Source organism: Mirounga angustirostris, unplaced genomic scaffold (genome assembly GCF_029215605.1).
Source record: "Mirounga angustirostris isolate CCGP_5_RB_7025 unplaced genomic scaffold, mMirAng1.0.hap1 SCAF_16, whole genome shotgun sequence".
NCBI lineage: Eukaryota > Metazoa > Chordata > Mammalia > Carnivora > Phocidae > Mirounga > Mirounga angustirostris.
The window spans coordinates 43,171,722-43,184,150 of NW_026991724.1; positions in this window are offsets into that span (position 1 = coordinate 43,171,722).

Genomic DNA, 12,429 nt, shown 5'->3' on the forward strand with positions numbered 1-12,429 from the left:
TGACATTGGTTTCTAACACCACATTTTGTTTTCTACATGATTTGAGACTAATCCATTAAAAAGGATTCTTAATTTATGTTTTGGGGCACAGAATGTTTAAAGATGTAATTGTGTGACATCAACAACCCAAAGGGGTGGGAACAGAACTGTAAAGGAGCAGAGTTTTTGTACATTATTGAAATTAAGCTGGTCTAAATTCAAATCAGAGTGTTATAACTTTAAGATGTTAAATATTATCCTCATTGTAACTACAAAGAAGATAGCTATAGAATATACACAAAGGAAATGAGAAAGAAATTTAAATACTTCATTACAAAAAAGTTAACTAAACATAAAAAAAAATAGTAATGTATGAAATGGGGGACTAAAAAGCTGTAAAACATATGGAAATCAAATAAGAAAGTGGCAGAAGTTAAATCCCTCCTTAACAATAATTACTATAAATGGAAATGAATGAAACTCTCCAATCAAAAGACAGAGACTGGCAGGAGGGACAAAAACATATGTTGTCTACAAGAGACTCATTTTAGATCCAAAGAGATTGGATCTAAAATCAGATTGAAAATGAAATACAAGGGGCGCCTGGGTGGCTCAGTCGTTAAGCGTCTGCCTTCGGCTCAGGTCATGGTCTCAGGGCCCTGGGATCGAGCCCCGCGTTGGGCTCCCTGCTCTGTGGGAAGCCTGCTTCTCCCTCTCCCACTCCCCCTGCTTGTGTTCCCTCTCTCACTGTGTCTCTGTCAAATAAATAAATAAAATCTTTTTTAAAAAAAGAGAGAAAGAAAATGAAATACACAAGTAGGTAGAATGGATTGAAATCATCTGAATTCACAAATACACTGAAAATAGATTGGAAGCAAAAGGATGGAAAAAGATATTCCATTCAAAGAGTAACCAAAAGAGAGCAGGATGGTTCTACTAATATCAGACCAAATAGACTTTAAATAAAAATGTTACAAGAGACAAAGTACATTCTGTATTAAGCAAAAGTTCAATACAACAAGAAGATAGAATTATAAACCATTAGGGGTGCCTGGGTGGTTGTCAGTTACACACCTGATTCTTGATTTCAGCTCAGGTCATGATCTCAGGGTCATGGGATGGAGACCTGTGTTGGGCTCTGAGCTCTGTGTGGAGTCTGCTTATCTCTCTCCCGCTGCTCCTCCCCTCCCCACTCTTTCTCTTGCTTTATCTCTAAAATGAATATATAAATCCTTAAAAAAAATTATTAACCTTTACATACCTGATAATAGATCATGAACATATATGATGCAAAAACTGACAGAATGGAGGGTAGAGACAGACCAGACAAGGTGGCTGTTGAGGGCAGAGTGAATATGGAATGGCATCTTAGTCCATTCATCTGCTATAACAAAATATCACAGGCAGGGGAACTCATAAACAATGGAAATTTACTTCTCAAACTTCTAAAGGCTAGAAGTCCAAGATCAGGGTGCCAGCATGGTGGGGAAAGGGCCCTCTTCTGGGTCCAGACTTCTCGTTATATCCTCACATGGTGGAAGGGGCTAGGGAGCTCTCTGAAGTCTCTTTTATAAGAGTCCCATTTATAAGGGCTCCACCCCCATGACCTAATCACCTCCCAAAGGCCCCACCTCCTAGTACCATCATATTGGTCATTAGAATTTCAACATATTAACTGGGGGGACCCTAAACATTGAGACCACAGCAAATGGGTAATGGGAAAGGTAGTTATAAATGTAATTATAAATGCCAGCTGTGAGCAGGTGCAGAAGAACTGTAGTAGCTATACTTGTAGAAAGAAAGACTTATTTCTTCCCTTTTTTGAAATGAATATGTTGGTGTGTGTGTGTATATATATACATACCACATATTTTTATTTTCTTTCCTTCTTTCCCCTTGTTAGCTAACATAGGATGTGTTCATAGTAGTTATCTTGTAGTTTACATATTGAGCAATAAAGCTATCAAAGCTGTAGAATCAGCTATGAGAAGAATGAGCATCAACCAATAACAACAAAAGAAGATATATTCTATCTTCTCCTTAGGAAAGGGCTAGCAAATTCTGAGTTTTAGCTGGCACAGATGTATACTTTAGTTAAAGCTTGACTCTGTTATTCTCTTTATTTGGAGACTAAGTATGGTTTGAGGAGATGTGTATGTGCAGGGTGACAAAGTGTAGACTGGTGCCGTGGCTTCATAATGTATTGACTTGCTTGCATTGAACTACATTTCCCAGAATACCCTTCTCAGTGGGCTTTCAGTAAGGTTGAGCCCATAGGAGGGATTCTTATGGAAGATTTGGGGCAGCAGGAAGTAGCAGCCTCTTAGAAGCTCATACATGCTGTCCTTTATCTGCTGGCTCACTCCCTTGGTCCTACAACTGCTCCACCTTCCCCTGGATCCTCCTTCAGCTTCCTAGCTCCCGGGCTAGGTGTGTGTTTAGCCCCCTGATGAAGGGCTCTGACTCCAGCAGGACACACACACCACCAAGGTTGTCAGAGGCAAGAGGAACTGACATAGGCTCAGTCCATCCTCATGGACTCCAGTCTGTCCTGCGTGCTCCTGCTAATTCTTGCTCTCCCTGACCTGACGTCCATCTTCCCTTCCTGCCTGCCTGCCCTGTGGTCTCCAAGTTCCCATATCAGACTCAAAGAAAACACCCTGACAGAGACTGCTTCATTCACTCCCCGGATTGCATAAGATCAGATCCAGTAACAAGTGCCTTCATAGCTATTTATAAATATAGCTTAGTGGTTCTGCTTCTCCAGTTGAATCCTGACTGATACACCCACCAAATTCTTGCAACTTCAGAACCAGAGCCTAGAACGTGGGCATGGCCTGATGGGTGTAGGAGATTTGGCCAGAAGAGAGTTTCTATTAGCATCTGACTGAAGCTCCCCTCCCCCAAAAGATGGGAGGATGGAATTTCACAGGGAAGAGGGGAGGGATGCCAGATTCAAAGGCTAGAAAAAGAGGAGCTATAGGGGGAAGGTTGAGAAGAGAACAAGAGAGAAGAGGAGAAAAGATTTCACTGCAGACACTTTCCAAGAGCCAAGCCTCGGTGGCTCGTTTCCCTTAGTGGTTCAAGGAGGCAAGAAAGCCGGATAAAGTCACACCCTCAAGCCCTCTAAGCAGACATCTGTGTGACTGACTGTAGAGGACATCTCTTGCTTCCCTCTGACCAGCAACCATTCTCTCCTCTTCGAGTAACATCCCTCATACTTTCCTTTGGGGAAAACTTGTCCCTGTGTTCAGCCCCTATAGTTTGGGCTGTGACCCCCTTTCCTAGCTCCAGGAATGGACACATGCCCCAAGCCTGGAAAACTGTACCCTGGCCACTGCCAGAGGTTCTGGAATGGGTACCTGGTTAGGCTGAGCCAATGAGGTTCAATTCTGGGATCTTTGCTGATATTTTGTCTGGGTTACTCAAGCTTTTAATAGGACGTGAACCTGGAGTTGCCATTGTTTTTCCCAGGAGGGGGCGGGGGGAGTCAGCCTGAGAAGGAGGCCAACGTAGAGGTATGTTTGTTATGGAACCTGGACTGGATCTCCCGATGGAAGAACCAAGTGGCACTTGGAGATCTTGGAGGACAGGAGGTTTATTTAATCCCGGCGGGCTCAGAGGAGAGTGGTCTCCAAAGGTCTGAGCCCTGAGCACAAAGAGGGCAATTTATACACTTCTACTTCCGCATACTGGGCACTTTTGGCGCCTGCGCGAAGCGGGGCAAGGAGAAGAACCCGGAAGAGCTCCGGGGCAAGGACTGGGACTCTCTCGCTGGCTCGGTCGGCCATCATAGGACACAGATTTTCCTAATCATTCCCCCCTTTGATGCCCCTTTAAACACCTAGTTTACAGGGCATCATTCTGTTTGACTCTGAGAGTTGACTGCAAGGCTTGGGGCGAACACGGACTTAATCATAAACTTAACAGCACACCAGGTAGCAGAAGACCAGGACTGACTGGGGCCAGGAAAACCATAGTGAAACGCGCTCAGAAGTAGACAGCAGAGGGCCAGTAAAAGTGGGATCTATGACCTTAGGTAGAAGCCTCTGGGGGAAAGCCCAGTCAGGAGGGGCAACAGTATAGAGTCCGACTCTCAAGATGAGGGAAATCACGCCGAAGCCAGAGTGGGCTCGTGAAGTCTGGCTGGACTCTCCACTGGCTCCTCATCCGGATGATGAGCTTTCTTCTTTCTTCCAATCTTTGACCCAAACTGAGTCCCCTGTCTGGAAGGAGTATACCTGAGACCCTAAGGAGATCGGGGCCCTCTCAAAGGTGTACTTTTGTAATTTATTTAGGGTGGCCCCCAGGGCCTGAAGCTGCTCCTTTATCTCTTTAACTCCAACCTGATGCAAGTTTCCTGGAAGGCGTCCCAAGCAGGGGGGAGGACATCCATATATTAATTCGAATGGGGAGAAACCTGATGTCCTGGGCGTGCAGCGAGCATGCAGGAGAGCTAGGGGTAGCAGATCCGGCCATGGAAGTTAGTTTCCTGACAAAAACTTTGCTAAGGTTCCCTTGAGGGCTGCGATTCATTCGCTCTACTGTTCAGAGACCCTGTCTCCTCTTGCCTTGGGTTCAATCGGAGGCTAGTGTGTCCAGTGGGCTCAAAGGTTATCTGAGCCCTAAGCTTGGAGAGTATGTCTCGGCCCAGGAGAGGGATGGGACAATCAGGCAGATCATGTTGGACCTTGTGGCCCCCGAGTTCACACTGGCAATCCTGGCAAAAGTGCTGTATTGCTCGTGTCCCAGTGGCCCCAAGGATGGTCTCAGTGCTTTTGCTGAAAGGGGCCACTGGGGAGGTGACAACAGAGTGCTCAGCCCCAGTATCAACCATAAAAGTCACTGGTTGGCCCCCCCACCTTCATTCTGACCGTGGGCTCATGGGGGCCAAGGAGGAAAGAGCCCGGTCCCCCTCAGTCTGAGTCCATTCCTGCAAGGCCTGTGAGGTCCTCCTCTTGGGGTTCTTCCTTGTAGCGGCTGGGCATTCGTTTTTCCAATGCCTTTTCTCTTTACAGTAGGCACATTGATCCCTTGCCAAGGGGGTTCTGGGCTTCCCCCCCTTTCGGTGGTTGGGGTCTCCCCATCTTTGTGTTGTCCTTTTCTTTCAGGGCGGCGGCAAGGAGGCTGACTTTTTCATCTTTTTGTTGGCTTCCCGTTAGGCTGTGACCTCCCTGTTCATGTAGACCTTATTGGCAATCTCTGTTAGTTGGGTGATGGTCATCCCGGCAAAACCCCTAGTTTCTGAAGTTTTTTTCTGATGTCTGGGGCGGCCTGAGCCACGAAGGAGGTGTTTACCATCTGTTGGCTTTCCTGTGCCTCAGGGTCAAATGGAGTGTATATCCTGTAGGCTTCACGTAGATCTTCTGTAGTAGTCCCCAGGGGACTCTCCTGGTGGTTGAGTGACCAAGGATACCTTAGTCATGTTCATGGGTTTCTTAGCTCCTACTTGGATTCCCCGGAGGAGGGCCTCCTGGTACCAGCGGATGTGGACCTGTCCCTCAGTTGTGGTGAAGTCCCATGCTGGGCACTCTTCCAGTGCGGCCGTGTTAGCCCAGGCAGCAGGGTCAATGACTCCCACTGGTGCGTGCTCTTCCAGGTACTGCCGTGCACCTTTCATTATTCTCCTCCTTTCCTCTGTGTTAAACAGGGTGCAGAGTAACTGTTGGCAGCCTTCCCAGGTTGGCCGATGAGTTGGAAGAGGGATTCTATGAGGTCTACCATAGCCTGTGGTTTCTCAGAGTAGGATGGGGTGTTATGTTTCCAGTTGAGGAAGTCGGTGGTAGAGAAGGGCTGATAATACATCATGGAACAGCCAGGTTGGACCATCCCATCTTCATGGCACCTCTCGGGTTCCCGTGTCTCTCGTACCGGCATTTGGAGAGCGCTTGTGCCCAGCCTGGGGCGCAGCCTGGCTGCTGGTCCTGGAGAAAGTGGATCCTTTGGGCCTGGGGGCACCAGTGAAACTGATGGCAGCGGAGTGTCTGGAGCTGAAGGGCCAGGTGTAGACGGTCTTGGGGGTATGTACAGTGGGGGCAGGTCTGGTTCATCCTCGGGATCTCCGGCTAGGATTTGTGGAGACTCGGGCTTTTGCTGATTTTTACCCAGGGGGAAGGGTCTGAGCAATTCCTAGCCAGGAGTCATTGTACGGAAACTGGTCAGGGTGTCCTGGTTCTCCTATTACGACTCGCCATACTCGATGAATCGTTGGGACATCTGATGTCCCTTCTGAAGGCCACCCGACATCAAAGGTGGGCCATTCCATTTCACATAGGGTTCTCAACTTGCTGGGGTTCATTCTGACTCCATAGTCTCCCGAAAACCCCTTTCCCCGAACACTGGGGCTGGTAAGCGGTGTGGAGTCTCCACGTGATGTTGAGAGATTTGGTCAAGACCTGTATGATGTCTGCCACAGATGCAGGTCCATTGTCACTTTGTATTGTTAATGGCAGGCCGAACCGGGACCCGATCTCCTGCAAGAGGACTTTAGCTACTTCCCGGCTTTGCTCCGTCCTGGTTGGGAGGGCTTTCACCCACCCAGAGTATGTGCATGCTATTAAGCATCATTCGCTCATTACTCAGCACAGTGCTGGAAGCTGACTGATGTAGGAGTGCTTCTTGAGAAGGGCCTCTAATGCAGCTTTTCCCAGATGAGTGAGTTGGTGGTGTTCCTTGATTAGATGCCCTCCAGTTGCTGTTGGAACAAAGATGCGCCCATCTGGCATCATCCACCATCCCTTTTCAGTCAGGGTGGCCCCCTCCGCCATGGCCCATTCCTTTTCCATTTTAATATAACTGGGCGGAGGGACTTCTTCCGGGGGTGTCAGGGCCATGGTGAGGGAAGGGGCTCTGTCCATGTCCTCACTGGCTGCAGTCTTGGCTGCCTCATCTGCCAGACGATTTCCCCACGCTATGGGGTAATCTCCTTTCTGGTGTCCCTTATAGTGCAGGATTGCTATTTCCTTTGGAAGCCAGACAGCTTCGAGGAGTCTCAGTATCTCCTCCTTGTTCTTGTTAGCTTTTCTTGCTGCAGTTAGGAGGCCCCTTTCCTACAGTAGCAAAGGCGTACCGAGAGTCAGTATAGATGTTGACTCACTTGCCTTCACTGAGGGCTCGGGCTCGGACTAATTCAGCCTGTTGAGCTGACCATCGAGCTGGTAATGCCTTAGCTTCTAGGACTTCAGTAGTTGTGGTTACTGCATAACCCGCTTTCCGGGCACCTTCTCGTAGGTAACAGCGTGAGCTCTGGATTCTTTACGGCTTGATCCCGCAGATCTGGACAGCTCGTGTAGACTTCATCAGTCACCTCGGAGTAGTCATGGTCTGGTTCCCCCTCTTCCGTGGGGAGAAAGGTTGCTGGATTTAATGTCCTTACTGTTTCGAGGGTGACCCACGGGTTTTCGCAGAGGAGCCTTGGTATTGTGCTAGCCGAGAGCTGGGAAGGAAGTGGTGTCCCTGAATGTTATGAGGGACACAACTGCATGTGGGACCTTGATGTTAAGTTCTTGCCCCAGGGTAAGTTTGTCTGCCTCCCTGATGAGTAGGACTGTGGCTGCCAGCACCCTGAGGCATGGTGGCCATCCGCTGCCATGGGGTCCAGCTTCTTTGACAGGTAAGCAACTGGCCGTTGCCAGGGTCCAACAGTCTGGGTGAGTACCCCGAGTGCTATTTTTTCCTTTTCAGTCCAGGCAGGGGGTTCTTGATCTGGTCCCCCTAAGAAATCGTAAAGGGGTCTTGCTACTGCAGAGAACCCAGGGATCCAGATGCGGCAGAATCCTGCAGCCCCCAGGAATTTCTCATAGGCCCCTTTTTGTCTGGGGCTGTGGTAGGGAGATGATGATCCTTTTCTTCTCAGGCCCTAGTTCTCTTTTCCCTTGGGTGAGGAGAAAACCAAGGTATCAGACCTGTTGTTGGCAGATTTGTGCCTTCTTCCATCAGGCTCAGTATCCTGAGTCTGACAGTTTTTTTTTCTGAGCCACTTAGGTGCCCCCGGGGGTTGCTTTTTAAACACACAGCTTCTGGGATATTCCCCCCATCCCACCCATTTTGATTCAGTGGGTTTGCATAGGCCAGATACTATTACACCCAGTGCTCATCAAAACACATGCCCTCCGTAATACCCATCACCTGGCTACCCCATCCCCCAAATAGGTGTCTTTTTAACAGGGCCCTCCCAGGTGATGCTTATAAAGGAGGTTTGGAAACAATGTCTAAGCCTTGCTGTTCAGAGTGCGGCCAGTGGACCAGCAGGATCTGTATCGCCTGGGGTATCTTGTTTAAATTGCCAATGTCAGCCCTACCCCCAGACAAGCAGAATCTGCCTTTGAACAGTGTAGCAGCTTGACTTTTGATCTGACCTCTTTCTTTTCATTTTAGTAGGGTTCCTCCCCCGACTTCCTTACCCCAGTCCTCTCCAGAAGAGCCAGTGTCCCCTGCCTCTCCCTGAGACCTGTCCTATCCCTGGGGGATGCTCGCCCCAACCTCCCACCACCCAGAGACAACAGGGAAAGGTGCTCTGTGAAGCTAAAGGACCTAAACAGCTGTAGATCTTGCCTTGTTAGAGAAGGCCGACTTGACTCCCAGGTCCTCCAACCTCTGCAAATTCCAGACCCCAGGCCTGTCTCATGATCTCAATTTTGGTTGGTCTGCTTTGTCTCCATCAAGTGTTCTGAAGCATTTCACACACGACTGGGCTTAGGCAATTTGGCCAGACCTTTGATCACGGTCTCTAGAACCGTAGGTTTACTCTGCCCTGACCCCATGGTGATGTCCCCATGTGCGGTGGCACAGAGACAGACAAAGGGGTGGGGGATGCCTCCTGAGATGAGGAGACCAATCAGATGCCCGTCTGGCCGTGTCCTGAAGGAGCTTAGGTGAGGCTTAGCCATAGTGGTCTCAGCGTTGTGACTTATGATCGGAAACTATTCTTATCCCGCCATAGACCGTATGCTGTTCACCATGGAATCGCAGACGGGCCCACTCAGGCTCCGCAGGCTTCTGGGGACCCTAAGGGTGCCGGCCTGTGGAGTCACAGAATCAGTCTGCTTGAGCAAGCCAGGTTGGACTGCACACTCACACATTCCCTCCCTGGGAATCCCTACCTGTGAGACCTCTAAGAGGTCTCTGGGAGGTGATCAGGCTCCCCTTCCACCCCAATGGGGGTGGGCCTGTCTGGGTTCTGGGGCCCCAGGCCTTACCGGAATCCAACGTGGGGACCAGGTTCTCACCTCCAAGTCTCCTCGAGTCCAGCAGGAACAGTGGAGCGGGGCCCAACCTGAGGTGAGCGGGGCGGGAGACTGCCGAGTATTAGGCAGGGAGCTCCTTCTCCGTTACGATCCCTCGTTCCGCCACTGCCCCCTCCGTTGCCCCCAAACCAGTGGCAACAATGGGCCAGCGCGGTTGGGTTTCCCGGTCAGGGAACCAAATGTTACGGAACCTGGACTGGATCACCTGATGGAAGAACCAAGCGGCACTCGGAGATCTTGGAGGATAGGAGGTTTATTAAACGCCGGTGGGCTCAGAGGAGAGTGGTCTCCAAAGGTCTGAGCCCTGAGCACAAACAAAGGGGGCAATTTATACACTTCTACATCTGCATACTGGGCAGTTTGGGCGCATGAGCGAAGCGGGGCAGGGAGAAGGGCCTGGACTCTCTCGCTGGCTCGGTCGGCCATCTTAGGCCACAGATTTTCCTTATCACATTGAGCTGGTAGAAGGGACAGAGACATGCTCCTAATGTTATCCTCTGAGCACCTGGATCCGACTATGCCTGAAGCTAAATACATTTTAGCGTACCAATAAGTTCCATCTCCTTTGTTGTTGTTCTTTTGAAGTCCATTTGAAATTGGGGTTCTGACACTTGCAGCAGGGTCAACACTAACAAACTGACCCCTCAGTAAAAGAACCTGTTTACACCTGCCTCACATCTCAGGTGTGTTTGATTTGGAGGAAAATTAAGAAGGCTGGAGACAGTTAACAACGGCGGCTAACCTTACTGAGCACTTCTTAGGTACCAGGTACCCTGGACACACCACAGGTATTTCAGTGTCCTCAGAGCTACCCCATGAGGAGGCTACCCCAATTACCTGGCATGTTTTATTTTTTTATTTTATTTTTTTATTTTTAAAGATTTTATTTATTTATTTGAGACAGAGAGAATGAGAGAGAGAGAGCACATGAGACGGGGGAGGGTCAGAGGGAGAAGCAGACTCCCTGCCGAGCAGGGAGCCCGATGCGGGACTCGATCCCGGGACTCCAGGATCATGACCTGAGCCGAAGGCAGTCGCTTAACCGACTGAGCCACCCAGCCGCCCCCTGGCATGTTTTAGATGCAGCGCAGACAGCTTAGGCGGCCATCTCCCGGTTAGCAAGAAGCAAGAGGCATCGATGGGAAAGGAACAGCAAAGCAGACCGAGAGGACTCCCCAGGAGTGGCGGACAGAGAGGTCCTATCCTGACTGCACCAGTGCAGGCCAGCTGCCCCCTCACAAGTGCCCCCTTATGACTGTTGCAACAATAATGTTAGAAAGAACTCGCCTCACTCCGCCCTCTACCCTCACACGCCAAGACCAGCGGGGCTGAGGCAGCTGCCTGTGCCCTGCGTCTTCTCCATCATCAGCCGTGGTTTCTTCCACTGCTGTCTGTGGGCTGTTCTGGCTGCCCTCAAAATATATTGCGGGCGCCTGGGTGGCTCAGTTGGTTAAGCGACTGCCTTCGGCTCAGGTCATGATCCTGGAGTCCCGGGATCGAGTCCCGCGTTGGGCTCCCTGCTCGGCAGGGAGTCTGCTTCTCCCTCTGACCCTCCCCCCTCTCATGTGCTCTCTCTCATTCTCTCTCTCTCAAATAAATAAATAAAATCTTTAAAAATATATATATATATTCCATGTGTGGGCCGATGAGCTCCTTCCTTCATCGTTTGCAAGTAACATCAGGCCCACCCGTTCTCCGTTGTGCCGGTGAAATGCCGAACTCTCCAGGCCTGTTTTTGTCTCACCGGGGTCTCATCTGACCTGCCAGAGGTTGACTTTTAGAACCCAAGTCTTCATCATTAACAAGAGGCACATGCGGAAGAGGCAGAGTTGTCTTCTCGGCCCCGCAGCTGCATACAATCTGTGTCGTAAATCTAGTTCCCGGAGTCTGATGGGAGAAAGCGTGAAAGAAGGCATTTCCAAGAACGTCCCCCCGTGCGCTGTGGGAGTAGCCCTGTGTGACTTGTGCGTGGGATAAAACCCAAACGCCCCCCTGCCGCAGACCCTGCCTGGCCATCCGCACCTGCAGCTACATCTTCCTGCCTCCCCCCTTGCTTTCACTTGCTCTCCACTCCAGCTACAGACTCAGACTCGCCCTCCTCTCTCTTGGCACAAGGCTTTTGCACATGCTGTTCCTTCTCCCTGAAACACTCTTCCCTGCATTCTTTATCTAGTTAAATCCTCTCATCCTTCAAGTCTCTGCTCAAACTTCATGTCCCCTGAAAAGCCTCCTCGGAGCCTCCTATATTGGATGCTCTCGTGGATTCCTATACTTTTACTTTGCAGCATTTACATGTTTACATTTACTTTTGTGGTTATTGCAGTAAACTGTTCACCCCCTTTAAGAAAAGAAACTCTGTCCGTGCAGGGGGCTGACCAGTAGCATGCTCACGAATGTGTTAACAAGCAGCTATGGGTGTTAGCCTAAAAGCAAATGTCAGTTATTTTACCAGCAAAAATGGGTTTATTTGGGAATGGCAGAGATTGCAGTTTGGAATACATGAACAATGGCAAAACTAGAGGCAAGTCCAGAGAACAAAGGAGAGGAATATTATTTTACAGAGAAGGAGGAGGAAGTTGGGATCGGTTGTTCTGAATGAAGGTCCATTGGAGAAAAGCAAGAGTCCAGGCTGATGGTGGTTTCTCATTGGCTGAGTTGCTGAGTTGTCAATTTCTTGCAGAAGATTCAATGTACATCTTCTCCTGTTAGGGCCTCTAGTTGATCAGTCTTTCCCTTGGGGATTCTTCCTTGGGGTCTGTAATTGACAATTCTCCCTGTAATTGACACTGAGTGGTTCAGTTTCCCCTTCCAGCCTCCCACTGGACTTGAGTGAGGTTTCCCTTTATTAATTTTCAAAGGGGTAAGGCGTGTGTGTAAGGGGACACTGATTGATAGCTCTTGATGATTAGTGTGGCCTGTCTCAAGCCGCCAAAGTGATTTCAACCATTTGAACACCTGACGCCTGCCAGCTGGTATGAGCCAGCTCCAGCACCCCACTGCTGTCAACACCCCAGCACAGGTTTGCTGAATGAGTGAATGAATGAATAAATGAATGAAATTAATCCCACAGAAATAGCTTCCCCTATCTGTGCCTATTCATGGCACACTCTCATTTGTCCGCTGCAGATTTTTTTCTTTAAGATTTTATTTGACAATTAACATAAGAATAAAAAAAAAGAGTTTAACAGAGAGAAAGCACAAGCAG